The sequence below is a fragment of the Phlebotomus papatasi genome, chromosome 3, assembly GCF_024763615.1.
Source record: "Phlebotomus papatasi isolate M1 chromosome 3, Ppap_2.1, whole genome shotgun sequence".
In the NCBI taxonomy this organism is placed as follows: Eukaryota; Metazoa; Arthropoda; class Insecta; order Diptera; family Psychodidae; genus Phlebotomus; species Phlebotomus papatasi.
In genome coordinates this window covers 12,887,125-12,914,512 of record NC_077224.1, presented here as the reverse complement: position 1 = coordinate 12,914,512, position 27,388 = coordinate 12,887,125, and the positions used below count along the sequence as shown (strand labels likewise).

General features: G+C 34.3%; 1 protein-coding gene across 1 annotated transcript in view; it reads right to left on the bottom strand.

Annotated features, from left to right (window-relative positions):
• The window catches only part of LOC129807780 (carbonic anhydrase-related protein 10), a 228,803-nt gene extending 205,020 nt beyond the window's left edge, over positions 1-23,783 (bottom strand). Inside the window, exon 1 of the mRNA XM_055857262.1 lies at positions 23,259-23,783. The gene's annotated coding sequence lies outside the window, so the exon portion shown is untranslated. The remainder of the gene's footprint in view (positions 1-23,258) is intronic.
• Between the last annotated feature and the right edge of the window lie 3,605 nt (positions 23,784-27,388).

Below are 27,388 nucleotides of genomic sequence, written 5' to 3'. Positions count from 1 at the left end.
TTACGATGTGAAAATAATCCAACTAATGGTCTGTGATCCGTTATTACTAAAAATTTTCTTCCATAGAGATACGGTTTGAAATAATTTATTGCCCAGTGTATCGCGAGTAATTCCTTCTCAATGATAGGCTTGTTGATTTCATGTTTATTCAAGCTTTTACTGGCAAATGCAATTACTTTATCTCCTTGAGAAAGAATAGCTCCAAACGCAAAGTTTGAGCTGTCGGTAGTAAGTGTAAAAGATTTAGACGGGTCAGGATAATGTAATATGGTTTTATTCATCAATTTTTCTTTTAATTTTAAAAATGAATTTTCACACTCCGAAGACCAAATAAATTTAACATTCTTTTTTAATAAACTATTTAATGGAACACAAATTTCTGCGAAGTTTTTGATAAATCTTCTGTAGTAATTGCAGAAGGCTACAAACCTTCGCACTTCATCTTTGTTTGTTGGTCTCGGATACAATTTGATGACGTCATACTTTTTTGGATCGGGTGAGATACCCAAATGAGAAATTTTATGGCCTAGGTAAGTCACTTCAAAATTAAGGAAGTTACATTTCTTTGGATTCAATTTCAAATTATACTTCCGTAGGCGTTCAAAAACTTTACATAAATTCTCATTGTGATGTTTGATACTACATCCAAAAACAATGATGTCGTCAATGTATAAAAATGAACTTTCAGGACATAAGCCACTCATAGCAATGCTTATCATCCTTTGAAAACTGTTTGCTGAAATTTTTAAGCCGAAAGGTAATCTACAAAACTGATAATGATTTCCATTAGCAGTAAACGCAGTAATGGGTCGTGAAGAGCTTTCAATTTCTATTTGATGAAATGAGCTTGACAGATCTAAAGTCGTGAAAAATTTAGCTCTTCCGAGTCCATCTAGGATCTCGTCGATGCGTGGCAATGGAAATTTATCTGCGACTATATTTTTATTAACCGACCGATAGTCCAAAACTAAACGCCATTTTTTCTGTCCATTCTCTGCCTTTTTCGGGACTAACAGCAACGGAGAGTTGTAAGGACTCACCGAAGGTTCTATCAATCCATTGTTCAATAAGTCTTGAACTTGAGAATTAACTTCCGGGATTTGGGTTTGAGGGATTCTGTAATTTTTTATATAGACCGGATTTTTATTATTCGTTTTAATTTCTTGTCTGTAAAAATTATTGCAAGTTAATTTGTCAGAAGATAAATGAAAAATATCGTTATATTCTGCACAAATTTTAAAAAGAGAGTCTTTAGCATACTCTGGAACATTTGAAAAATTTAATTCTTTAAGCAATTTTGAAATTCTTGATTGATCTTCTAAATTTAGTGTTTTATTTTTAAGTTCGATGATATTATAATTTGAAAGTGGTTCGATTTCGGGATGAAAATCCTTGATAATGACATTTTGTTCGGTAGTGTTAACGAAACGTACATACGCAGTATCACGTATGATGCAATTTCCTGACATAACACCATCTTGAATATGTGTAGACAATATGATTGAATCCTCTTTAGGTTGTATATTTAATCTCCGAACAACTTCACATCGTGGTGGTATAATAAATTCATCATCATCAATGTAATCAAAAAGTTGTAAAGAAATATATGAGCCATTTCTAACGAATTTGAATTTCCAATCTTTAAAATCAACGACACAATTGAAATTTGTAAGGAAATCTCTTCCTAAAATTGCATCAATTGGCAATGGAAAATTTTCATCAACTATGTGAAGTTTACAATTTATTATAACATTAGATCCAAAATTTAGATTTATCGAAGCTTTTCCTAGAGATTTGTATTTATTTTCAGACACACCAGAAATTAAACAAAATTTACTTTGATCAATTTTTGAATTTTTAGCCAAATGTATTTTACATAAAGAAATATCTGAACCTGAATCAATTAATGCGACTGTAGGAATGTTATTTATGACGATTTTTATAAAAGTGCCATGTGAAACGTTTAAAGAAAATATCGATGGTGATTCGATATATCTGCTTGGGAGTGTTCCAATCTGTTCTGAGGAACTGACTGATCGTGAAACCCCAGTCCTGCATTGGATTGATTTGGAAAATACTCAGGATTTTGCATGTAATTAACTTGAGCATTCCTTGGGACATTATAAGTTGAACGAGATGTGTAGTAATTTCCACGAGAACTATAATTTCCACGATAATTCCCATGCAATTGTCCATGTCCTCGATTGAAATTTTGTTTGAAATTCCCTCTACCTCTGTGAGAATTATTATGAGAATTTCCGCGTGAGTTTTGATGACTCGAAGAATTTCCACGAGAAAATTGCCTTCCTCGAAAATTTACACGAGAATTCTTCGAAGGTCCTCGAAAATTTTTCGAATTATGCTTTTTCATGTTAAATACATTCGATTCAAACTTCGGATTCTGTTCCTCGCGTTCTAAAGCAACACATACTGCATCACTCAGTGTTTCAGGACGCGCAGCGAAAACAACATCCTTCATAGGATTATTAAGCCCTGACTTAAAAGCGTTGAGTCCAATTCCATCATTGAGTAATTTTACTGTTTTAGAACTTGATGCACCCAAATTTCCAACTTGTAACATATTCAGCTCTGCTACAAGCCCCTCAACTTTGGTTGCAAATTCTGATACTGTGGAAGATTTTTGCTTTAAAGAATTTAACTCATTTAGAATTTTAGTTGGAGTTTTATTTCCTTTAAATTTTTCCAAAAGGATCGATTTAAATTCATCGTATGTATTAGGATTCTCTTCCAACAATAATTTATTCTTGACTTTGTCACATACTCGCACTTTCAGGACAAAAGACAAGAACAATTTTACTTGTTCAGCATCTTTCAAGGTTTGAGAATAAAATTCGACCAGCTCAAGAAAATTAGATAATTTTTCAGGAGTTCCGTCGAACTCTGGAATCACCTTAAGAGCTTTTTGAAAATCGAAAAGTGACATATTTGCTTGTGTTGAAATATCAGAATCTAAATCAGAAATCTCAATGTCTTCATCAATATCTTCTACGATTTTAATGCGATTTATTAATTCCAAACACTTTTTATATTCTTTTTCATATTCGTCTTGAAACTGTAAAATAACAACTTTTTCTTCAGGAGAAGCTCTCGCGAAGGATGATTCAAATTTAAGATCACATTCACGTTTAAATTTTAAAGCTTCCTCTTTTTTTCCATCTACGTAAGATTTCTTGAACAATTTGTTGGGACCGTTCTTTTTTAAAAGCGTCTTTAAATCTTTTAATTTATCTAGAGATTCCATAGAAATTATTGTTATAAAATTAGATATACTGAATGATATTTTAAAATTATCTCATAACAAAATATAATTTAAAAAAAAATGATTACTATTCACGTGAAATCGATGGATTTAGTATCGGTGGGATTGTTGATTGTAGTTTGTGCCTGCAGTTCCAGCGCAGCATCTACAGCAGCATCTGCGTTGAAACATCATCATGCAGCATCCGCGTATCATCCGTGTATCCGTGTATCTTCCGTGAATCTGTGTATCAACAGCATTCATTCCACATAATTTTACAGGAACCGATGATTTTTTTTTTTTTATCTTCATAAAAGGGTTGTTGGTTATCGATCATAATGTCGTGGCATTCAGGTCATTGCTCTAACTCATGATCACACGTCAATAAAATCAATTGACGTCAATAACAAAAATATTGGTGCTTAGTTTGCAATTGCGAAAGGAAATGCAAAAATTCTTGCATAAGCAATCCATTAACTTGAGCGCGCCGAAATTTGATAACTAGTGCAAAGTCTTCACCAAATTGTCTCTTTCATTATTGGGGTCAATGCACATGATTCGACTTTGATCACTGATTATACACATTATTGGAGAGTTTTTACTGTATTATTGTTACATTTTTTACAAACTTTTATTTAACGGTGGTTGGGGTTAAATTTTTTTTTAAACATTTGTTACTTTTACCGAATTTAGAACTTCTTCACGTACACTTTTCATCATGTCTTTTTTAAACTTCTTATAGATTTTTATGACTCCGTACACCACAATAACAACCAAAATTATTATAAATATTGTCTCTAGAAGTCGGATGTGGCTTCCGAAAAATGCTTCAGATTCCTGGAGATTAGCTGATGGCGCTGATGAAGCTTGATCACTGTTATTCACAATTATTGTCTCTTTATCGGCAGTGCTTTGATTATTTCCCATGATTGCGATTTTAATGTTTTATTTAGATTTTAATTGGACTGTTAAATCATTGTTTTTTTTAACCACAATTTCACTCATATGTCAATTTATCTATTCCTAACTGATCTCCTTTGCAGCAGCATATTATTAGGGTCAATAATCCAAAAGTAACAAGAGCACTGATTCCAAGATATATACACAAAACTTCAATTATTAGTTCTTGAGGTGCACAAATATCACCAATTCCACATAGATTTTCCGTCATAATTATTTATTCACTTTTCTGTTTTTTACTCGATTCGCGATTGGCGAGGATCGCCATGTGGTGCGCGCAAAGAAGTTGCTTAATAAAACACTCTGTTTCCTCGATAACGCCAAACTGAATGACCAAATTTATTTCTTCTCTCTTTTAATACATAAAATTGCAGTGACAACAATTCATAATAATTTGCTGATCACTACACACTTACCCTAAGTACTGTCACACATTTTCCGGAGTCATTCACAATTAAAAATCTCACGGCAATATTTAAAATTGAACAAATTTCTTGCAAAGTGTGCCCTGGCTCTGAGAATTTTCAAGTAAATTCTAGAAATCTTATAATGCTCAATTGGCTCAATTGAATTTAAATTTAAATTGTGAAAATCCTAGTGTGACAGCACCGTTAGGTTGTCAAGAGCTCAAAAATCGAGCTGTCCAAATATTTTGGTTCGTAACTGTACATTGCATAGTAAATCCCTGAGTGAGCCCACCTCAAGGATATATTTTAAAGGTGAACTTGCTTTAGTCAGCACGATATTGAATATCTCAAAACACCCCCGCATGTATATATTCTGTTATTTTTAAAGTTACACGATAAGAGCTTAAACTAGCATATAATGTGTTTCTAGCTGGCTTAAATAAATACCAAACCATTTCTGCACTTCACCGAAAGCTCCCTTTTCTCCCATTAGCAAACCCCCAGAAAATTTCTCATGCATTCATGGGTGCAATAAATTAGAGGGCAAGATATACGCTGAAATGCGATAAATTTCAAAGGAAAAACAGATGAAAATGTGTACATTCGTGATTTTCTGATTACATGTGTTATAATTCCACCCACTTGGCATTTAAAGATTATTTTACCACTGATAACAGTAGTGTGGGGGGTGCATTATCGAATGTATATGTGGTTCCTATTTTAACTTGTATTAATTAAATTCCACTTGAAGCTCTTTCGCAGCAAATCTCACCACAAATTTCACCCGAACTCACAGGCCCCGCTAAGCCATTTGCCTTTGGGATGTGTTCAGTTGAAATTGTTGAAAGACTCTTTAGCAGAACAATCCACCAATAATACTCAAATTGGGATACTTCTCACTTGGAAGGGATCAAGTTGCATTTAAAATGTCTTCTCGCATGGAATACACAAACTCACTGGGCATAAGTTTCAGATTTTGCCAAGTGCCTGGCATTCAACGAGGATGGTGAGAAGTCAAGACTATAGATTGCAGTAGTAGAGTGTCAGCAGGGGTTTACAATACCCAAGGATTCCTTCAGGACCACTCTTCTCCATTCCGATGAGAGCAGAATCAAGTTAAATGAATATCCATTGCTCGAGAGAGCTTCAAGATATCTAAAACTCACTTTGAAATCTACTCAAAGGGTCATTGAAATTGAGATATGAATCTTTCAGGAGGGTGATATGAAATGGAGTCTCAATTTAGTCTCAAAGAAACAAATAATATTGCGAGGAAACTTCCTCAAAATATCTCTATACTAGCGGACTGTTAGATGTACCATCTTCAAATTGAATATTTACCCTGAGATATTGTGTCTTGTCGGAAGGAAAATTCAAAGTGAACCCAAAAGCCGTTTTTAAAGTTATTTCAATTAATTGTCTCAAATTTGAATGACACGATTTTAATAACCTCAAGCAATATATTTAATTCTTGAAGAGAAACATCTTAGAACAAGAATAAATTCGGTAAACATTTGTTAGAAAATCACTCTATAAGTTTGTATTCGTTTTAAGTAATTCGATTTGTCCTTTGGGGCATTCTTTCAAAGTACCATAAGTGTAAGTGACTTTGACCCCCTCTTGTTCGTGAGCTTTTCTTTAATTCTAGTGTTTAAGAACTGTTATCACCAATCAGACATGGTAGATCGGATAGGTGGCAACCAAAATCCCGAAAGCCAAAATCCCGAACACCAAATTCTCGAAAGCCAAAATCTCGAATTATAAAACAAAATCCCGAATGTTCAAAAACCTGAAAGGGCTGAAATTATATATGGAAGAATGTTTAGAATAATTTCCAGAAAGTCCGAGTGCAATCGTGGAAGTAGCTATGACACTTTTAAGAGTTCGGGATTTGGGCCCATTCGGGTTTTTGGTTTTCGGGATTTTGGCTTTCGGGATTTTGGTTTTCGGGATTTTGACCGGAACCCAGATCGGATCGGTAAAGACCATCCTTAAGTTCTAGAAGTAAAGAAAAGCTTACGAACAGGAGGTTATTAAAGCATTAACATTGGACGAAAAAGCATTTCCAGGTTTATTTAGATTAGTTTAGTTTATTTGAATTATGCTCCTGTTATCCAGGTAGTAAAAAAGTAATTGTAAATATTTTAAAAAGTAGATTATGTAGAAATCGATTCATCTATTGGAATTACAAAGGTCATACTTTGAAAGTCACGTATCATTATCTTTCGTTTTCGAAAGGAGACGGAGGCAATCTTGGTTTAGTCGATAAACAGAAGCACGGAAGCATCAAGATTGGTTTTTGGAACTTTCAGGACATCAGTTTTGCTTTAGATTTAGAAGATAAACCCTGTTCTGAACAGCCTATAACATTGATGCGAAAAAATTATCATAGGCTTCGATTCGTAAACTTTTGGATAAGTTTGTCTTAAAATCGAAAAATAATTCAAAACTTAAAAGTATATGTAAATATATAAATATGCATGCAAAGCTATAGGTAGGACTTTTCAGATTATCTATTACTCCCTCAGGGATAATATGGGGATCCTACCAGGATGGTAAGTTGAGGAATCCTTATGTTGAAGTTGTCCATTTTTCGCGTTTTTTTTTTTAAAGATCTCCGGTAAATAGTTAATTACTAAAAAAATGGAAATGGAAAAAATTAACATTACAGGCTAGAATTTGTTCTAAATTTTTAGTATGCTCAAGTAGAACTCTACAGTTATTACCGATATAACATTTTTTTTATTGCTCAAATATTGCAGAATGAGCCATAAAAGAACATCCTTGTTTATGTGTTCGAATTTCGAATATCTGGTTGCCAAATGGTTAGAGATAGGGACTTGGGACCTTCGGCGGACCCCCCCATAAGTTGACCCTGGGTCCATTAATATGTACCTCAGTGGGCTTGTATCAAGTGAAACAATATTTGGTATCTCCAATTTAAAATTTCGTTTGGAAAACTGGTGGTAATTAGTACCCCAAAACTAGCTGTATCTACCCAGGTCATCGGAGCTAATGTGTCAATTTTTTTTCAATATCCTCTAGAAAAGTTAACGATTTTAGAGCTTTGAATTACACTGCTTCATACAGTCAATATCCCAATGCTACTTATGAGACATAAAAACATTAGACAAACCTTATCATTTGCTGGCTAAAAGTACTCCGGTATCTCCTATAATTTATCGAATATAATTTTTATTAAATGAAAATGAATTTAGCAATATATTGTCTAATCTATTGCAGACTTTTTCATATTATTTTCAAAAACGGCAAACGAAAACGTTCAGATGTCTCGTTAATCATGGAGCTTTATTTACTTTAATGGTATTTTATTATATGAATTCAAATAAGTTTTCCATTTTTATGTATACCATTAAAGGCCCAGAAGTGTTTAAAGTTTTTAACCAGTTTAAATAAAATAATAAACTCTCCAATTTTAGTTAACGCATCTGTGATTCTGAATAGTATATTCGCAGAAATGAAATTTATAATGATGTCATTGAAGAGTCTTTTGCAGTTTCCACTTACTGACATTTGAGATTGAGATAATATTGCAATCTTGAAGTTTGGTATATGGTTAATGAAAACATTTTGTTAAAATAAACATTAAGGATTATAATTCAAAAGAATGAGTGCAGCTTTAAATTTCAATCGGCTTTTCAAATCAAATCTCACTAAATCATAAACCTTAAATAATATTTAATGAGCATAATAATCAATTATCCAAATAACACCATGGCTCTGTGTATTAGTTTAAATCCAAATGTAAATTCATAAATAGGCTATAGATCTAACATTTAAATCTTGCATTTGTGCTGTTATTGTCCCCACAATATCCAATTGTACATTTTGTTGCATGGTATGGGCCTCGCATAGAGGTTTGCTGTTGTTTTTTTCTAATCTGAAAATTATTTCTTAATTTTTTTTATTTGATTTTTCGGATAGTAGATTCATAGTTAGGATTCATTAGGAGCCAGGGGGTAAACTTTGTAATTTTGTGAGAACGTGAGAAGTGCTAAAAATGAGAAAGGGGACAGATGATCCTTACCGGCTTATTGTAGGTGAGATTCTTAATGTGAGCTAACTCGGAATGTATGCAAATTCAATTTAGAGCTTAAGTTGTTGTAGAGCTTGTTGTTGTAGAGCTTAAGTTCAGTTATCTTGAGTCAAATTCATGAACGGCAAAATCGGACAGATTGCATTATCTGATCGAAAAATGATGTATGGACGAAATATAGAGACAAATGTACTCTACAATTATGTCGAAGTAATCATCAAAATCGGTTAAGCACGTGTCGAGATAATTGAGGTTATGTGATATTGAAATTGGTTTCTTGACTGTAGCGTCCCTGGTGTTGGTCCCACGAAGTTCAAATGTTTTAGAAAGTTGTACCGTTTGATGAGATCTTTTGTTTAAGCTCTCACCCATCAAAATCGGTCACACAGAACCGGAGATATGATTTTTTTGAATTTCGTGAACTTTGACCGCTCATATCTCCGGTTCTATTGAAACCACAGCGCACTTACGCCACATTTTGGAAACGTCCTAGACTGGACTACAACATACTAAAATTTCATTAACTTGTACAATGGTGTTTTTGAGAAAACTTAGTTTGAATTTCGATGAATCTTGACGCTATCGCAGCGTCACCTATGATGACTTTTTGAACTTCCATCTGAAAGTGCCCGTCGAGACGAAACCAAAAAGGCAAAATTTAGGTCGCTATGTTAATTAGAACCGGAGATAAGATAAGATAAGATTTTGCCAGGGGTCAGTTCTCCATTTTGGATATTCCGATGCATTCAGGCCACCAATTGGGCCCCTTATGCTTCCCCACTCCTATTCTATCTTATCCCCCGATACGGGTAGCCGCTCTATATCACAGCTCTGTGGACAGTCAGTGCCGCTACTATATCACAGCATCCCTTCTCGGTGTGTGTTTGGGATCAGTGACAGCGAATACTTGTATCGACTGAAGTACCACTTTCATGTCGAAACTCGTTTTCGTACCAGCCTGTATTGTTTTTAGGCGGTTCACTTTTTTTGCCAATATGCACCATTGACATTACTGTTCATTCATCCACTGGACGAATTCGAAGCCGATATGGCATGAGAAATCTTTTTTCTGCTGCCGCTCAGCTCCGAACCCACGACCTCGCAGTCACAGAGCCACTGCTCTATCCACTGACCCACTCGAGGCGCTCGAAGAACCGGAGATAGAGGCCGGTCAATATTCGAAATTTGACCCCTTATAGCTCGGATCAGGAGTTATAGATCGACTTAAGTATTTTTTTTTGTTTGATAGGTATAATCAAGGGCTATAACATACTAAAATTTCAGCCCGATGCATAAAGGAATTTCTTAGTTATTTAACTTAGAAAATTGAAAAAAATCTTTTTAAAAATAGCGCCCCTAGCGGTGGTTTTATGAACTTGTGATGTTAGAAGGGGAAGTGGCATTTCACGAGAGCTTTCCAAAACGCCCTCACTTTTTAAATTCTGACAATTAGAACCGGAGAAGAACATTTTTCCTGTTTTTACACTACAGGGAGGATCGTTCAGCCACCTCTAAGCGGCGTCTGATCATATGATCGTCGAAGAAAAACTTTCTTATCTCATCAAATACAGCACCGTGAGAATAGTGCCAAAAAATTTTTTCCTTGTTGAAAGACCCTACTCTGAAACTGTTCTGTGGCACCGATTCGCTAACGTAAGGAGTAACGACCATGGCATTTCTAAGTCCAATCCCGGAGTCGACAATGACAATAGCCGTTTTCTCAATGGCCACGGAAAGGGGCAACAGCTTCGTCACTTCCTTAAAAGCAGTACAGCATTCGGGGTCCCAGTTTTCTTCGGTGACACTGTCGAGCTGTGACCAGTGTTACAGCTGTGTTCCTGGAGGGGTGTATAAAATCCCGCAATATTACCGATGATGCCAATAACTATCTCTCACACAGCTGAAGGAGGCGAGATTGAGAACCATCGGTTTCCGCTCAATGGGCAGCCCATTCAAGCCGCTCAAGTTGACACCTAATAAGTATTCTTAATTTAAATATTAAGAGCGTACGACCTATTCGACACATGTCATCCCAGTCGTCGGCCGTATCCCTGTAATCTAAATCCTTAGTTCCTTTGACACGCCCAACCACTAGTATCCTTAGTTCTGAAAGTTTGCTATGGGGCTCTTATTGTTAGGAAACTGTCTTCAGTCTTCAGTGAGTACCATCAGTCACCGTAGACGGTTCACTCTCATTAAGAAAAATCTAGTTTCCCTCCATAATCAATAAATATTGAAGTATTGCAATAAATTTCATGAAACTTATCAACTATTTATTTTATAAGTATCATTTCACTTGCAATTCTCTCAATTCATTATGTTTTCTTCATTGAAATGCCAATGATATTGGTAAGAGTGTTAATGCTAGAAACAGACACTTGAAATAGCATTGATGGGAATTGTTTGGCAAATCAATTTCTAAAATGAAGCCAGAGGAAAATGATCATGGGAAAATTTTCTCTTCAAGTGTACCCTTGAGTTAATTGAAATTAATATGGCGTATTTAGGGGGTATGCCTAATTGTTTTGTGTTGAAGTAGATATTTTGCAGATAGCTCTATTCAGATGTATTAAAAAGGAAATCTTCAATTTTACACCCTCAAGGGCTCTCTCTTGTGGCTTTTGACCAATGTTTGGTGTTTTTGGACTCAAATTCCACGAAATATTTAATAGCTTCTGTCAATATTTCGTGGTTTATTGTTTGGGTGGAAAAGAAAGAAGGTAAAATATGTCAAATAAACGTGTTATTTCGAGCATTTTATGGTGATTTGTTCCCCCTATGTTCCACCAAACATGCAATCATTTTCACTATCCTATGTAAATGATGCTGTGGAATGTGCAAGAATTTATTCACTCGCTTTCACCATAAGCGTCAATTCAAGGTGAAATAATTAATTATGTGAAAGCCAATGGAGCTATTGAGGTCGTGTTGAAAGTGCTTTCATGTTATTTTGGGTAAAAATCTCACTGCAAATTTGATTAATTGAATTTGTGGGGGACTGTAGAACTTTTCACTGCAATAATTCATTGATAAATCGCCATAAAAAACATTCAGTCTCACCACAACTCAATAACCCCAAAAAAAATCACTACAGGAATGAAAATCTCAAGAATGGAATATGGGAGTGCATGAAAAGTTCATTGGAAAATGAAATAAATATTTGTCCTTCCCCAATTTCAGTTGAGAACATTTCCCTATATATGGTGGAGTTATTTAATTGTGAAATTGTTGCTCTACAAATTTCCAAAATTCATGTGAGAGGAATTAATAAGGAATTTGCTGGTGGAGATAGTTTTACATCCTAATATAAATTTTGTTACCCCTATTGAAATATTCTTGTTCAGAGATTTTCTCACACTTGAAACTTTCAGTTGCAGAAGAGCTTTTTGGTGGCTATGCGGAATTTAGCAATTCCACTAAAAGTCATCCTTTTGCCATATTTTAATACATTTCTCTACAAACTGAGCTTTTTTTCAAGTTCTGCTTTTTAATATTTTTGCACTTAAATTGAGAAAAAAAATACTGGACGATAAAACACGATATTTTCAGCATATCTAAAAAAAAAATAGTAGAGGAACAAAGGATGTTCGTTTTATTAGTATTTTTCTACTTTCAATATGTGCACGCAGTGTTCAAATATACTCTTCAATCCGTTAATTTGAAATATACAGCCCAGGGGATGATAACTGAGAAAACAAAGTATTTTCAATATAAAACAAATATTTTATTATTTTATAATTTCAAAAGTTCCTTATAGTCATTAAAAATTTAAGAAAAATGGCAAAAGCGTTTTATGAAATTCATTAAATATTTTTACAAATTTGAAAAATGACGAAAAATCACTTTAATTTGAGAAAAATATATTTGATGAAAAAGTTAGAAGATTAGTCAGTAAAAAATAGAATTTTTTATTGATCTATCAAACATAAAACGCCAAGATGGTTTTTAATTTCTTCATTGTCCCTATGTAGAAAGTATTTTATTATTTTTCAAAATTTTGAATTTTACGACTCCAGTTTCATTTACAAACTGACTAAAATTTCACTCTTACAGACCGCACAATCCTAAATTTTAGTTTTAGAAAAAAATAGGACAGACTGTCCTCTGTACGGATCTCGATGAAAATCCCGAAAAGCCTGCATCCCAAATGGACCGAAGTCCCGAAAAACTAGATCTCGAATGGGCCAAAAACCAGAAAGCCAGAATCCCCAATGCCGAAATCCCGTAGGGTAAATTAGCTATTTCAAAACCTGTTCCAAATGGAAATTTTTCGCAACTCCAAATGGAAACGTCATTGTTTTCATGATAAATACAGTACTAAATTGTTATATTTATATATTTTTCTATAACACAGTTTCATTATTTAGTTAATTTTGCTACAAATAAAGTGAAAATCCATTCATATTCACATATTTTAATTTGTTAATTTCTCAGAAAAGTTAAAAGTGTACCTTTTCACAATCGAATTTGTCATCGATCTACCATGTTATCTAATGAAAAATACTATAATAATACAATAAAAATACAAAAATACAATACAATAAAAATACTTTTGTTTATTCGTTTTGTTTAATATTCATGTCATATTTCTGGCTAATTTTAGTTAAATTAAGTTCTAATCTATATTGTTAACGGTACGTGAAGTTTTCAAATGAAATAATTCGTGAACATAGAAGATTTTTCTGAAGTGTCTGCAAATGCTTCAATAGGAAAGTCCGGAAATATGATTTTATGGAGAGATTTTCTTATTGTTTTAGATGGGAAAGTAGAAAACTCAAGAAGGTTTTGGAAGACTTTCGTCGCGATTTCAGTTATATTGTTTGTCTCCAATTAGAAACTTTCCCTTGTCTTCTTTTGGATTAATATGTGTTCAATAGAAGCATGTTACGCTCGCGTATTTTTCTTGTATTTGAGAAGTTTTCAAATTGTATCTAAAGAATTTTCACTAAACAGTAACATTCTAGAAGAGTCAAGGAGCAAATTTATGTAATTCTCTTCAGAAAAATTTTAACTTATTGTGTTGAATCTTCTGTCAAAGTTAAAGCGCCTGGAAATGGTTTTGATTTAGGACATTTACCCTACTGACCAAAATCCTGAACACAGAAATTCCAAGTGAGCCGAACTCCCGAAAATAACAAAAATTCTAAACACTAAAATCTTGAAAGCCAAAGTCCTGAAAAGACTAGATCACGAACGAGCCAAAATTCCAAAAACCGGAATCCCGAACACCAAAATCACGAAATGACCAGAATCTCGAACTCTGGAATCCTGAAGGCAAAAATTCAGGATATAATCCGTTAATTCAAAGTCCGAAAAGTCGAAATCTGGAGAAGCCTGAATCCCGAATTCTTAAAAGTGTCATAGCTACTCTCAGAATTGCATCTGCTCTTTCTGGAAGCAAAAAGAAATTTTCTGTGTTTTGTAGAATAATTCCATAGGAGTCCTCTGTGTAATTTCGACTCCTTAAAGATTTTGACCATTCGGTATTTTGGTTTTTGGGGTTTCGTCCGGTACTGCCTTTGTACAAAAAGATTTACCTTAAACATAAAATATTATGTTAAAGAACTTAAGGAATAAGTGGAAGCCACATGGCTCAATATAAGCGTCCTATTTCACTCTTTAGAAAAGGAATTTTAAAGTACGACACTTTGCACAAGGAAAGAATAACTAAAACTGCGACTCTTTAAATCGAGCACACGGAGCCACAAAATACTAAGACCTAGTAGAGGATCGGCCATCCAGAAACGATGATCTAGGAACTGCGACCTCCGCAAAGTACTGTACTGGGTCTACAAGTGCAATGATTCCCGAAAATAAAGTCAACTATAGTTCAAGAGAGGAACACAGTGATAAACCGAAAATGAAATCAGCGAAACAGAAACATGATCATATTACCCATCCTCAAGCTGAGAAATTATTCTTTCCCATAGAACAAGATTGAGATTATCAGGAATCCAGCCAGGGTTTATTAAGAAACAAAAAAGCATCTTCGCTGCGAATGAGATGCCGTAGAAAAAGCCTTGAAATAGTTTCATAAGGGCATAAGGGACTTCGAACTTATTATCCGATATATGTAACACATAAAGAGTAATATATCCGAAGTTTTTTACACTTCTCTTATAAGATAGATAGATAAATTTATTCATCAACAATGCTTTCAAAGTACAGTTTCGTTTTACTGAGAACCCCGTGTAGTTTTCAGCGTCCACCGCCGTCTGAGCGTTGGTGTCCAACCTCCATAGCAAAACGGCGGAAAAGCTCCTTCTCAGGTTGTATATTCCAGTCATGTAAAAACACGTTTGAACTCTTTTTGAATACACAAAATCCCAATAAAAAAAGAATAATTACGAATTATTCAGACCGGACTGTTATTTTTCATTCTTGGGAATATAAATTAAATTATAAAATTAATTATTATTCAGTCGTCCGAAGGTAGCGCACTTTCGCCTGTCTGTCGATAATTCAATATGTCAATTGAGATTTCCAACAGTCACAATTATACTAAAATCCTAATTGATGTCTATGTTCCTATCAAATGAATAAAACATTTGTCCAAATTGAATATTTAATATGTTTGCATAGAGCTTGAGATAAAAGTTTCATTATGCTTTTAAAGCTCATCTTAAAATTTTCACTATTTAAGTTTAAGTGTTTAGTATTTAAAGGCAACTAGAACACGTTTCATATTTACAAAAAAAAAACAATTTACTAATAAATTTATCTCACTCTAAAATAAAAAAAAATAATAATAAAAAACGAGAATTATGTAAGAAGTTGAAAATATTAGATAGAATATATCTCTTTATTCCAAATGAAATATTCAAGAATTATGTATAATGTTCGTTTATGTACGTAGCAATAGGAAGTACCCAATCACTTTAACTATTTTATATTGCAGAACTTATACTTTTACTCGTTAGCACATAGAGACCATATTTGTGAACCATATTTAAAAATGCTTCGAATAAGTTTAATGATTTAAAAAACTTCTTATACCGTAATTATCCCTCAAAAGCAGCATCACAGAAATCACTTTAACTGCGATAGTAAAATTTTTATTTATTCAAAATTGCTGTAGAGCACTTAATTATAGTCTTACTGACATATCTTCTGAAGCTTTCAGTCACATTCATCCATAAAAAAACTTTCAGAATTCATTTAGTTTACTATCTGTTAAATATTTTTCAATGAAAATCTTTCAGTTTATTTCTACTTAAACCCAATTCAGATCCTTCACAATGAAAAGGGATTGAGTTTATTGGATGGTAATTGGTCTGGAAAAAATTATTTTAAAATTGGATAGGTGTGATTCTTTTATTATCACACCTATTTTTCATTAAAAAGAAGCCTGAGGTAGAAAAAAAAAATTGAAATTAATTTTCAGTTTATAGGGAAGGCTTTCAGGCTTCGTACACACTCTGGCTCCGAACACATAATATTTTTCCCATATTCCAAATTGCCATAGGTCAGATTTGTCAAAGGCATATGGGAAAAACATGAAGTACGCGAGGCCTGGAAGCCTTCCCCTACTTGTATCACCAAAATCATTGTAAACTGCTACAAGGACAGCTCAACTTATGGTAATGCATTAGGGGGAGTGTGGGCTACATTGAAAATATTATTTTTTCGTCCAGGACCCTTGAAAAAGATTGTGTCATTCCTAAATAGTAGAGACATTAGAATATAACTGATAGATTTTTATTAAGGACATTTGTTTAATTGTTAAGTGTTTTAGTTGGGCATTGAATAAATGAGCAGTAAAAAGTTAAAATTGATCAGTAACAAAAAAATTTGAAACAGTGATATTATCGTCCAAATTTTGGCAAAGGGAAAATAAAGGGCTTTTCACTCTATATGGAACTATTTTAAATGTTAAATATATAAAATAGACCCATTTTTGTAAAGATTTAAGTTTTTTACTGACCATAATCAGATATTTTACTGCTCATTTTTAATTTTTTACTGCCCATTTTGAATTTTTTACTGCTCGTTTGTTTTTTGCCTTTTAGTTGTAATGGGATCTTGGTCACAATAAGCCGATAGGCTTCAGACCTATATCAAGGGTAAGGGGGGATAAAAAAACTATTTTTCTCATATTTTTAAAAAAGCTGGGATATAACATAATGTAATTTAGGTAGGCAAAACCGGTGGCAGCCAAAATCCCGAAAGCCAAAATCCCGAAAGGGATGAAATTATATAGAGGAAAATGTTTAGAATAATTTCCTAAGATACAGAAGATTTCCCTTTGCCTCCAGCAAGCGCGGGTACAATTATGGGAGTATTTGTAACACTTTTAAGAATTCGGGATTTTGGCTTTCGGGATTTTGGCCCATTCGGGATTTTGACTTTAGGGATTTTGGCGTTCGGGATTTTGACCGGGACCCGATTTTATATAAAAAATAACGAACCTTCTAGGGAGGTCATCCAAGGAGGATTTTGAAATAGGTGGAAGTTGGGCTACATCGAGCTAGGGCTACATTGAAAATCAAGTTTTTCACATGTTTGTAAAAGAAGCTGGACCTAGCCATAATTTAATTCAGACCCGGCAAAACAATTGTAGATCTTAATTAAATTATGGCTAGGTCCAGCTTCTTTTATAAACATGCGAAAAACTTGATTTTCAATCTAGCCCTAGCTCGATGTAGCCCAACTTCCACCTATTTCAAAATCCTCCTTGGATGACCTCCCTAGAAGTTTCGTTTTCTTTTAGATTAAATCACCTTTGTGCCCAAGGTGTTATTCACAAGGAATAAGAGCAACTCGAGTCCCTCGTTCCCCGAAAAAATATATGAGTTACTTGAGTTCCCTGAAAATTGAGTGGGTTCCCCGGGTTTCCAGAAATATATAATATATGAGATACCCGTGACTTTCCTGGAAAATATATGAGTTCTGTGGGTTCCCTGGGAAAATAAATTAGTGCCCCAGGTTACCTAAAAAATATATGGGTACCCTATTAGTTCCCTGCAAATTGAATGGGTTCCACGGGTTCCCTGAGAGTTCTTCGAAAAATGTATAAGGCTCCCTGGGTTTCTAGAAAAATGTATGAGATACCTGTGAGTTTCCTGAAATATAATGGGTTCTCCAGGGTCCCTAAATGGGGTCCTCGGGTTCCCAGACAAATATGTAAGATCTCTATGAGTTCCTTGAAAACTAAATGGATTCCCCGAAAAACCATATGGGTTCCCCGGGTTCCCTAAAGAAAAAGATTTGGATTCCCCAGGTTCCCCGTGGGTACCCTAAAAAAAATGTATGGGTTCGCCGAGTTCTCCATAAATTCCCCGAGTTCCCCATGAGTTCCCTAACCAGATTGGCTCAAGTTCCCCGAAATGAGTTACCCTGTGCGTTCTCCTATTATAATCCCTTATGTGTGTCTTGGCTAAAATAGAAATTCTGACCAGCTTTTCCCCTAATCTCATAATTTTGTGAAGATCCAGGAAAAATCCTTTTCTTAATAGAACTGCTAGAGACTTTGCGGGTTTTTCTTAATTTTGTTGTTCAAATAAGCGCCATCTAACTCTACATTCTTCAAACACTAATGTCTCATAATCTTTATAACTGACGTAAAGGTATTTTTCATGCAAAAATGATCAATTTTTATAATAAATCTTTAATATTTTGTGAAAATCCACAATTTTAATTTATGGTCATCCCCTTGGCTTGAAGCACGTAAATTGTAAAATTCGAAAAAAAAATGTATTGAATGCATGAAGTTATAAAAGATATTCCATCTGTGGAGCTTTTCGTCAGGATAAATCGCCAACATAGATAAATGCGGAGGCATAGGAGGGGCTTTCTCTATGAAAAGGAGAATAATAATAAAGCATGGAGAGAAAATGAAAAATAGTGGCAGAGATTGATTTTTTTTGTATATGTGAATGACTAGGATGAAGACAGAAAACGATACTCATATTTTCGTTCCATGCAAAATATTTCCCAGGATGGTAGGATGAGTTTAGTTATGTGAATGGACGTTCTTGTGGTGAATAGTGGGATAGGGGATGGTCCAAAATGTTGCAGATGAAATGTGGGGTAAGTCTATGAACTGTGAAATATATTTTCAGGTCAACGGAAATGTGACCGCTGCGGTTAATAAAATTGAATGTTTATGTGTGGCTTGGATGTAATCGAACAAGGGAGGATTTTCTTCAAAAAGGGGGGTTTTGCTATCTCTTCATATCATGGCTCCATTGAGTCTCTTTGACACTCACATGATGGCAATGGGGGAAAATGGACAAAAAAGCACAAGACACGTTCTTCTGCACATGTGATTGTCCTTTGTGTCTCTCTTTGGCCTGATGGACTCATTCCATCGGAACTTGGCCCCTTTTATCACCTTTTGTCTCCCACGGAAGTGAGACAATTCCCAGACGACTGTCATGATTAAATTACATATATTTCTTACATGTAATTTATATCAAATAACACAAAGTTTTATTAAAAACGAAACTATTGCCATCCTATCAAGGAGCAAGAAAAATCCTTGGAAAAATACCAGGAAACCCGCTATAAACATTTATTTCTTCAACTTTCGAACAAACCAGGATGAGAAAATGTGTTAATTACTTTTAAGATCATCATAATTTATTATTATTCCACTGATAATCTTTCTTTGACAAAGTTTAAATAGTGCTACGTCTTTGAAGCATTCGAAAACTTCAAAATTCAGTGTTTTCTAGTAGAAAAGAGACCGAGACTTCAAATTTCTACCACATATAATCTTCATAAACCCTCTTAAACATATTATGATTTACCGGATTCGAGAAAGGAGTAGGGGAAGCTGGGGCACCACTAAACATGGGGTATCACCAAACACTGCGATTTTCTAATAAGATATTCGACTTCAGAGGACAAGACTTACAGAAATTTATAGGCATTATAGGGATGCTTGTCCACTGAAGAAATGGTCGAGATAGTCCAAGTAGTTTAAAAATAAAAATTAGTGTTTGGTGCTACCCCGTATTTGGTGGTGCGCCAGTTTCCCCTGCAGAAAATAGAAACTTTAAATTTTTAGCCTGGTTTTGGTATATTTTTTCAAAGATCAAATAACAAAATGTTTTGTCGACAGAGCTTTCGGTAAGTGATTTGATTGGTTTTCTATTACATCATGATCATCTCTCGTCAGGTCTTTTATTGAATCAATATGGTTCATTCATAACTTCAATATGGTTTTCCTTAATATTAATATTAATAATGCTGGCCAACATTAAATGAAGAAACAAGGCCTTCTCGCAGGGGGATTTCTAGATATGCATTATTAATTTTTCTTATACGGGATGAGGTTGTCAGTCCCATGCCCGTGGAATCAAGTGCAGTGAAGCTCATTGGATGCAATCCGAATACTTTTAACGCCAGAAGAATTCCAGAAACTCATTTAGTGCCCATGGCTTTCCTTACCCAAGAATATTTTACCATATTACTGCATTAAAATTTTATATTATTAATATTTTGACTTATTTTTTTATTGTTAGCACAATAATAGCCTAATCTTCTAAGCGATTTGTGCCAAATTTTTAATAACTAACAATATAGGATATAATCTTTTTGTTTTCGAAATTCTACAAATTTTCAGCTTCTTTTTCGTTTCAACAAAATTAAAATTAGGAGTTGTACTTTGCCAAAAAAAAACGAAAAAATCATAAGAAACAAAGAAGCGGCGTCTCTTCAAACAAAAAGTTGTAGAAAAATCATTGAAATATTTTAAAAGAGACAAGAAACTTCAAGAAACTTAATGTCCGATATTGCACACACAGCAGTGTTTTTTTTATTTATTTTGTTTTTTAAATCTATTAAAAAATATGTTAGAAAACTAAACCTCAACGAAATCCTAAACTAAACCATTTCAATTTGTATTTAAAATAAAACGTTTCAACTTCAGAACATTATTGTTATATTAAACCTGTCCGAAATTTGACACAGTTCTTTCGCTCTTATATTTTCTTACAAAAAAGGAATTTTGTTAAAATAAAATTTGACTTGAAATTTGAATTTTGACAAATTTTATTCTTAAATTCTTTTTTTTCCAAGCTTTTTTACTTGTCGTAGAATTCACGATATATGAAGTCCAAACTTTATTTATTTTAATGTAAGATTTCTATGTTGAACTACATTGAAGAAGATGATATACCAGAATCGCCCAGAATTGGCCAATAAGAAGGGTGTTTTGTTCCATCAAGGCAATGCCAGGTCGCACACATCTTTAGCGATTCTTCAGAATCATTGTGAAAAAACCGACGTAGACAATAGAATATACAGTAGAGTCTCGCTATAGTCCATATTTGGTTTCAAATTTGACACTTAAAATTGTGGACTACAGAGCGATGGCCTATAGCGAGACTCTACTGTATGGGTATGGGTACCAGAGTTCCAAGAGGTTAGATGGGATTTGTTTAAGGATTTGATACAACAGGTTCTGTTGCACCCGTCGTATAGTTCAGACCTGGTACCCAGCGATTATCACTTTTTCAAGCATTTGCAAAAATCTCTTGATGATGCAATGCTGTCCATAAAAAAGGCTTGTAAAAATGACCCAGTCAAGTTTATTACCAGTAGGGACCAGGGGTTCTTCAAGCGTGAAATTACGAACTTAAATCAAAAATGAACGGCATGTATTTGATCTAAATCGGATAATCCTAACTCTGCTAATTTCATCTTCAAAATTGAGCTTAAAAAGGATCAAAACTTTTTATTTGACCTAATATAAATTTAAGAACAATGGTCATAAATAAATGAAATTCGGTCAGTATGTGTGCTTCGGAGAAAAATGGTCAGTAATAGTTCCGGCAGAACTTCTAGATTAAGAAAATGTCACAAAGTCAAAATTCACATCCCTCTCTTTCTTAAAAGCTTTGCATGTATCTATCCTACTCTTCTTCTTTTGGACATCACACCAAATTAAATTTAGCTCAGTCCAATTTTGAGTTCGAAAGCGTGCGATAGACTCAAGTAAATCTTTTAAGAAAGGGACGTGAATTTTGATTTCATGAAATTATACCGAGTTAAAATGCCAGAGGCTTAAAAATTAAATTTTATTGGCATTTAATTGGAACAGGAATCAAAAATTGTAAATGGCCAAAAATAATGCAATAATCTTGAAAAAGAGAATATAAAAATGCTATGAACTATCGGTTTAATTTAAAAAAAAAAATTATAAGCACTTCTTGATTTTTTTCACTGACCGAAATGGAATATTTGAAAATATTCTAATGATTAAAATCGAATTCTTTACTGATCACTCAAAAAATTTACCAACTGAAAATGTTTTTCCCGCACGAACAGGCTGTCAGTTCAATTTAACAGTATTTTCCAGGGGGTAACATTAGCTCTGAAAAATGCGACCAGTTTTAGTGTAAATTTTTCCCTGTTTTCGTACACATTTCACGAGATATCTCCGAAACTACGTAGTTAGGTTGCCAATTTGGGGTTTTTGGTTGCCTATTCTTTATTTTAATTGGCTCTTATTTTGTATTTATATTTTTGCTAATTCATTCTACAATGACAGAAAACACTGAATAAACTCCAAAGTTTTTTCGGCCTGTTAGAAACATATGGGAAACATAGGAAACGTCATGCCCCTGGTATTTCCGATCAATTTTTAATTATTCACTGAATGCAATTAATTTTATTACTAACCAAAATCGTATACGATATTTTACCGACTGAACTTTTCTTTCACTGATCACAAATTTTTATACCCTTCTTAAATCTGTATTTGGAGAAATACTCACAAAATTCTTTAAGTCACGAACTGGTCAAAATATGGTCATTCCGTGATGTGTCACTTGGGTTTAAATATTGCAAAGTCTGAATTTTTGTGGTTACACTTAAATTAGTAAATCTATCGACTGTTTCAATTCGATTTCTATGCAAGTACTCAATAATGCAGTAATGGCTATATCCACATGCAATTAAATATTTAATTCCATAAATTATTTGTGTTCTATCGCGATGTGGGATTTGGTAGAGTTTTCAATATTTCCAAGCTTTAACCAATCAGTGAATCCGATGGTATCAAAATATTCTTTATTGTTAAATATTTGAATACTTCTGGATTGGACATAATTCGTGTAAAATTGTGTAAATTACGTAAAATTGTGTAATTATTCTGCAATATATTACAATTCGACATTGTCTGTGGAAATTGTCAATGGGACTGAAAGAAAATGCCATCAGCAATGGTTTCACGTGTACATAGGCGATGGGAAAAAGGCTGTTTGGGTGCATGTGGGTGGTAAAACTATCGAGAATCACCATTAAATTTTTCACTGAATCGACAACCAAGGGAGAACTGAAGAAATCTGTTGCTCCCATATTTATGGTAGGTCCTTTTTTTTCTGCCCCAACAAACCTTACCCAGTCGTTTATGTAGGAAATTCAAGATGCAGAAGCATCCCACCCTCCATGAACAATTTCCTCACGTAAATTTGTTTGTACCCCCTACAAACAGGGGTAAATAATGTACAACATGTAATTCAACTTTTGCCCCATTCCCCGGGAAAGAAAAGAGTGTATATGAGTTTTCTTTTTTTTTTGGGACTGAGAGTGTTTTTTGGCAGGAAAATGAGAAAAATTTACTCACTTGTTTTTCTTCCAAGTCTCTGTCCGACACTTCGAGACACCACACAGTAACAACGGAAAAAAAAGCCTCCGACAGGGATGAAAACTCAAAGGGAATTACACTTTAACACCTTGTACACGAAAAATTTTGATGCTTAGGGCTGACTCTGCCGTCTGTGGAATTTTTTTTGGCAAGGGAAATATTTTTCAATTACGCCAAGAATTCACATAAGACTCCCGCCAAACGGTGGACCATAGAATGGGGAGGGTTTCCGGTGATTCCACCACGCGGAAAGTGAATGAGCTTTGCCCATTGTAAATCAATTCGCGTGACACTTTTGTTGTTCTCAAGCCACCCACAAGATCTACTTGCCCATACTCTCTTTAACACCAATTCCTAAGGAAAACAAACCCAGAAATCTTCCTCAAAAATCTTCCTGAGAATCCCTGCACGATTGAAACGAGCTTTCTTTTTTTGACCACGAAAAAGCGAGCTTTTCTCCCGCCACGCGCGACGTCCTCACGGTTCAGAGTTCGGAGTTCGACTGACGATACCGTGGCAGCTCCGGCTTTGGGAATGCTTTTCACCGGCTGCTGGTGGGGTCGAGGGGCAGCAAATTGGCCAGGATGAGGTTACAATGCACCGTGTCGACCACCCTCCGTACAACATCTCGCGCCGGCGTCCTGAAACTTGCGCTCACTATTTGTCAGATGAGCCTTCAACTTTTCGCGCGCGCCAAAGCTCATCGTGCAAGAAGTTCTTTTTTGTTCCACCATTTAGACCCTCTATGACCCTTAACCCTTCCAAAAAAAAAATCACCTCATCATCCCCCTACCCTCACAACAAAGACCATCGACAGTGCAATTGAAGACCCTCTCTGTGCACCAACAAAAGGGAGACAACTTCCTCGAGCGTGTGCGATCCAGGAGACGGAAGCTTTCTGCAAAAGTGACTTTACATAATTTATCACTGAGAGAAAAGCTCAACACACATTGTATACACTTGAAATTTTTCCATATGTTTCCCATCCCCCCAACCCCCCCCCCCCTCCCCCGCCGTCAAAGTTTGTCTCAACAGTTTGTTGTTTCATTATACAATGCAATTGCATTTGTAAAATGCATCTGACAAGGGATTGGGAGAATGTTGTGAAAAATTTGAAAGACAAATATACTGCTTTGAATTTTCGTACAAACCTGTCAAACTTTCAATTTCATGCAGGTAAATTTATATACGAACATGTAATCCTCAGTGTTTTCACCGCAAAATCGTTCATAATTACTTTCGACAGAGAGATATGTCTATTTTGAGCAGTAAGTTGAATTCACTTAGAATTTATCGAATAGTTAGATTGATTTTGTGTTTCAATTAAACCAGAACATCTAAATTGCGAAGTGTTGAACAGACGAAATCTCTCAAAAATCAGGATAGTTTATGAATTGTATAGAGGAATAATATTAACCAAATATGCAAATTGTAAGTAGTAAAAATGAACTGAAATATTATTTAAATTTAGTGTACATTCTTTAAGGTTATAGAGAAACGGAATCCGATATACGTATGACTCGCAACTTATTTACGATCCATTCATGATATAGTGATTTAGGCTGAAGGAATAGATCAGGTGGAATATATCGAAGGTTCCATTTTACAATAAGAAAAAAACTTTAGAGTTGAAACAACTCTATCGCCTTGTTGAATTAACTCGATATGTAATTGTTACTCTTTTTCGTTTTAAACTTTAGTAAACAGAGTTGAAACAATTCTTCATGCGAGTTGAAATAGTACGTCGGATATCTATGTAATTATTACTCTTTTTCGATGTAAAATTTCATCTCGACTAAAGTATATGCTTAAGTGTTTTAATTTTAAGAATATACTTCAGTCAAGAAGATTTTCGTGTGACAAAGTTCATATGAAACATCTAGGGTAGAGTCGGTACTTTTCGCCACCATTAAGCTTTAGGGGCCTCGTAAGGTGTGATATTTTTGTCAGACTAAAATGAATTTTTGTATAAAGATACTTTGAAGCAATATCTATCTATATATCTAGAATACGTCTTGAGAATTTTAAAGAATCTCATTGAAAAATATGCATTTTCCCCAATTATGCTTGTTTCAGTACTTTTCGCCACCTGGTCTAAAACGAATTTCAATTATTTAAGAGACGTAATAACGTATTGGGATATTAGAACAGAACATATTATGAGTGTTGAAATGCTACTTATTCTTAAATGCCCTAAATTAGTTGTTTTATATTAGGTGGTGAAAAAGTGCTTACATGGCGAAAAAGGCTGACTCTACCCTACTAGAAATATGTCTAACAATGTCTCATAAAGAAATGTGTGTGCACCATACGTGATATTTCGCTAGGAATATAGGAACTTGAGGTCAAGTAAATATAATATTAATAATGAAAATGATAAAATAAAAAAATGTAATATTGCAAAATCTATCCATTTTGAGATTTGGAAGAGTTACTTTAACTCTAAAACAGAATACTTTTAACTCTTAAAACGAGTTATTTTAACTCTTAAAAAGAGTTATTTTCAGCCTTAAAAAGAGTATTTACACTCTTTTTCCTGACAAAAAAGTTAAAACAAGTCTTCCCAAGGGGGAGATATTACGGTCGGAAGTGGTGTATAGCTGAGAATGAAGTGCTTGGAAGTCTTTTGAAGTGGAAGTGTCCGAAAATAAAGTCTGCTCTGTCTAATTCCGTTCAGCTCAGATTTTTAATTCATGCGGCATTATTATTTGAAAAAGTTTGTTGACAAGTTCGGTTATACGGGCTTCAGACCTAAGGCTTAACTATCTGGCTTAACTCCTCTAATTCCTCATCAAGCATGATTTCTTAGGAAATTGTTGTTTAGGATTGAGTATTAAGGGCAAATGATTCATTAGATTTTGAAAAATCAATAAAATTGCCTATTATTAAGATTTTTGAGACCTTTTGGAACTGGGTTAAACCTCCAGTCTGAAGCCGGCCTTACGATAATAAAATGACTGGGAAACTGGACAGGTACTGCAGTGTGACTACTGCCACGGTGGGCAACGGACTTGAAACCTGCGGAGGCTAGAAAATGTAGAGGAGCATAAAAGAGCTGGTCTTTGGGTTACCGGTTTCTAGGACCCTGACATGTGACCAGTCCAGGTTAAACTGAGTTCGCAGTTCTTCTCAGTTCTTAAGGCCAGGATGACCCTTTTGGCCAAGAACTCTGGAGTGAATAGTGTTTAGTGATGAAGTACAATGCTAGGGAGTGAAAAAATAAATCTCCATCATCTGTGAAAAGCTCAAATGAATAAGTTTAATAAAGTCTAAAGCAGTTTTGGTAAGTAATTTTGGTAAAAATAGTAAGTAAAAAATTCACTTGGTCAGTAAAACATCAAAATTGATAAGTAAAAAAATCAATTTCGGTAAGTAAAAAAATAGGTTCTGTAAGTAATATGTTCACTCAGAAAAGAGCTCTGTGGAAACAGCTCTTAATTTAGTTCTTGAAACAAGAACGGGCATTTGTGTGTTGGGTTAAAGACTATTTTACTTGAAGTAAAGCATTTATTTTAGAATATGCTTTGGCTCAAGTACGTACAGTCTTTGAATTTTCACAGATGGAAAAAATGGTCTCTAGAAGAATTTTAAGTACTGAGAAGGTCTTGGAGCAAAGCATATCGAGTTTTGATTCCAGTATCAGATTTTCTCTGCTGTATTGCAACAAAATTGACGTACACTCATAATGAAAAAATGCAATTGAATTTCACGTTTTTTTTTTATTTAATTATCACCGTATACACCTTTTATTCTATAATTTTAAATTCCTAAACTTTCTTTTAAAATCTAAAAGTGAAATTAATCAATTTTTGTCTAAATAAAGACCCACACTTGGGAAGATTTTTTTCCGTCCGACTATTAATGAGCAAGGTGCCCGACATGTTTGCAGTTTTTTTTTGACAGGAACCACCTCGCAAAAATCTTTTGAATATTTCACTATATAAGTTTTCTAAATAAAAAATAACTATCACACAACACTCCAGAGACACGAGCGAGCTTGTGAGACACAATGTTTTATTTTTCAGAAAAAAATATTTTTGTATTTTTCGAGCATTAATTCACCTAATTTTCGCAAAATCCTTGTCGGCACTGTATTTTTTTGAATCACA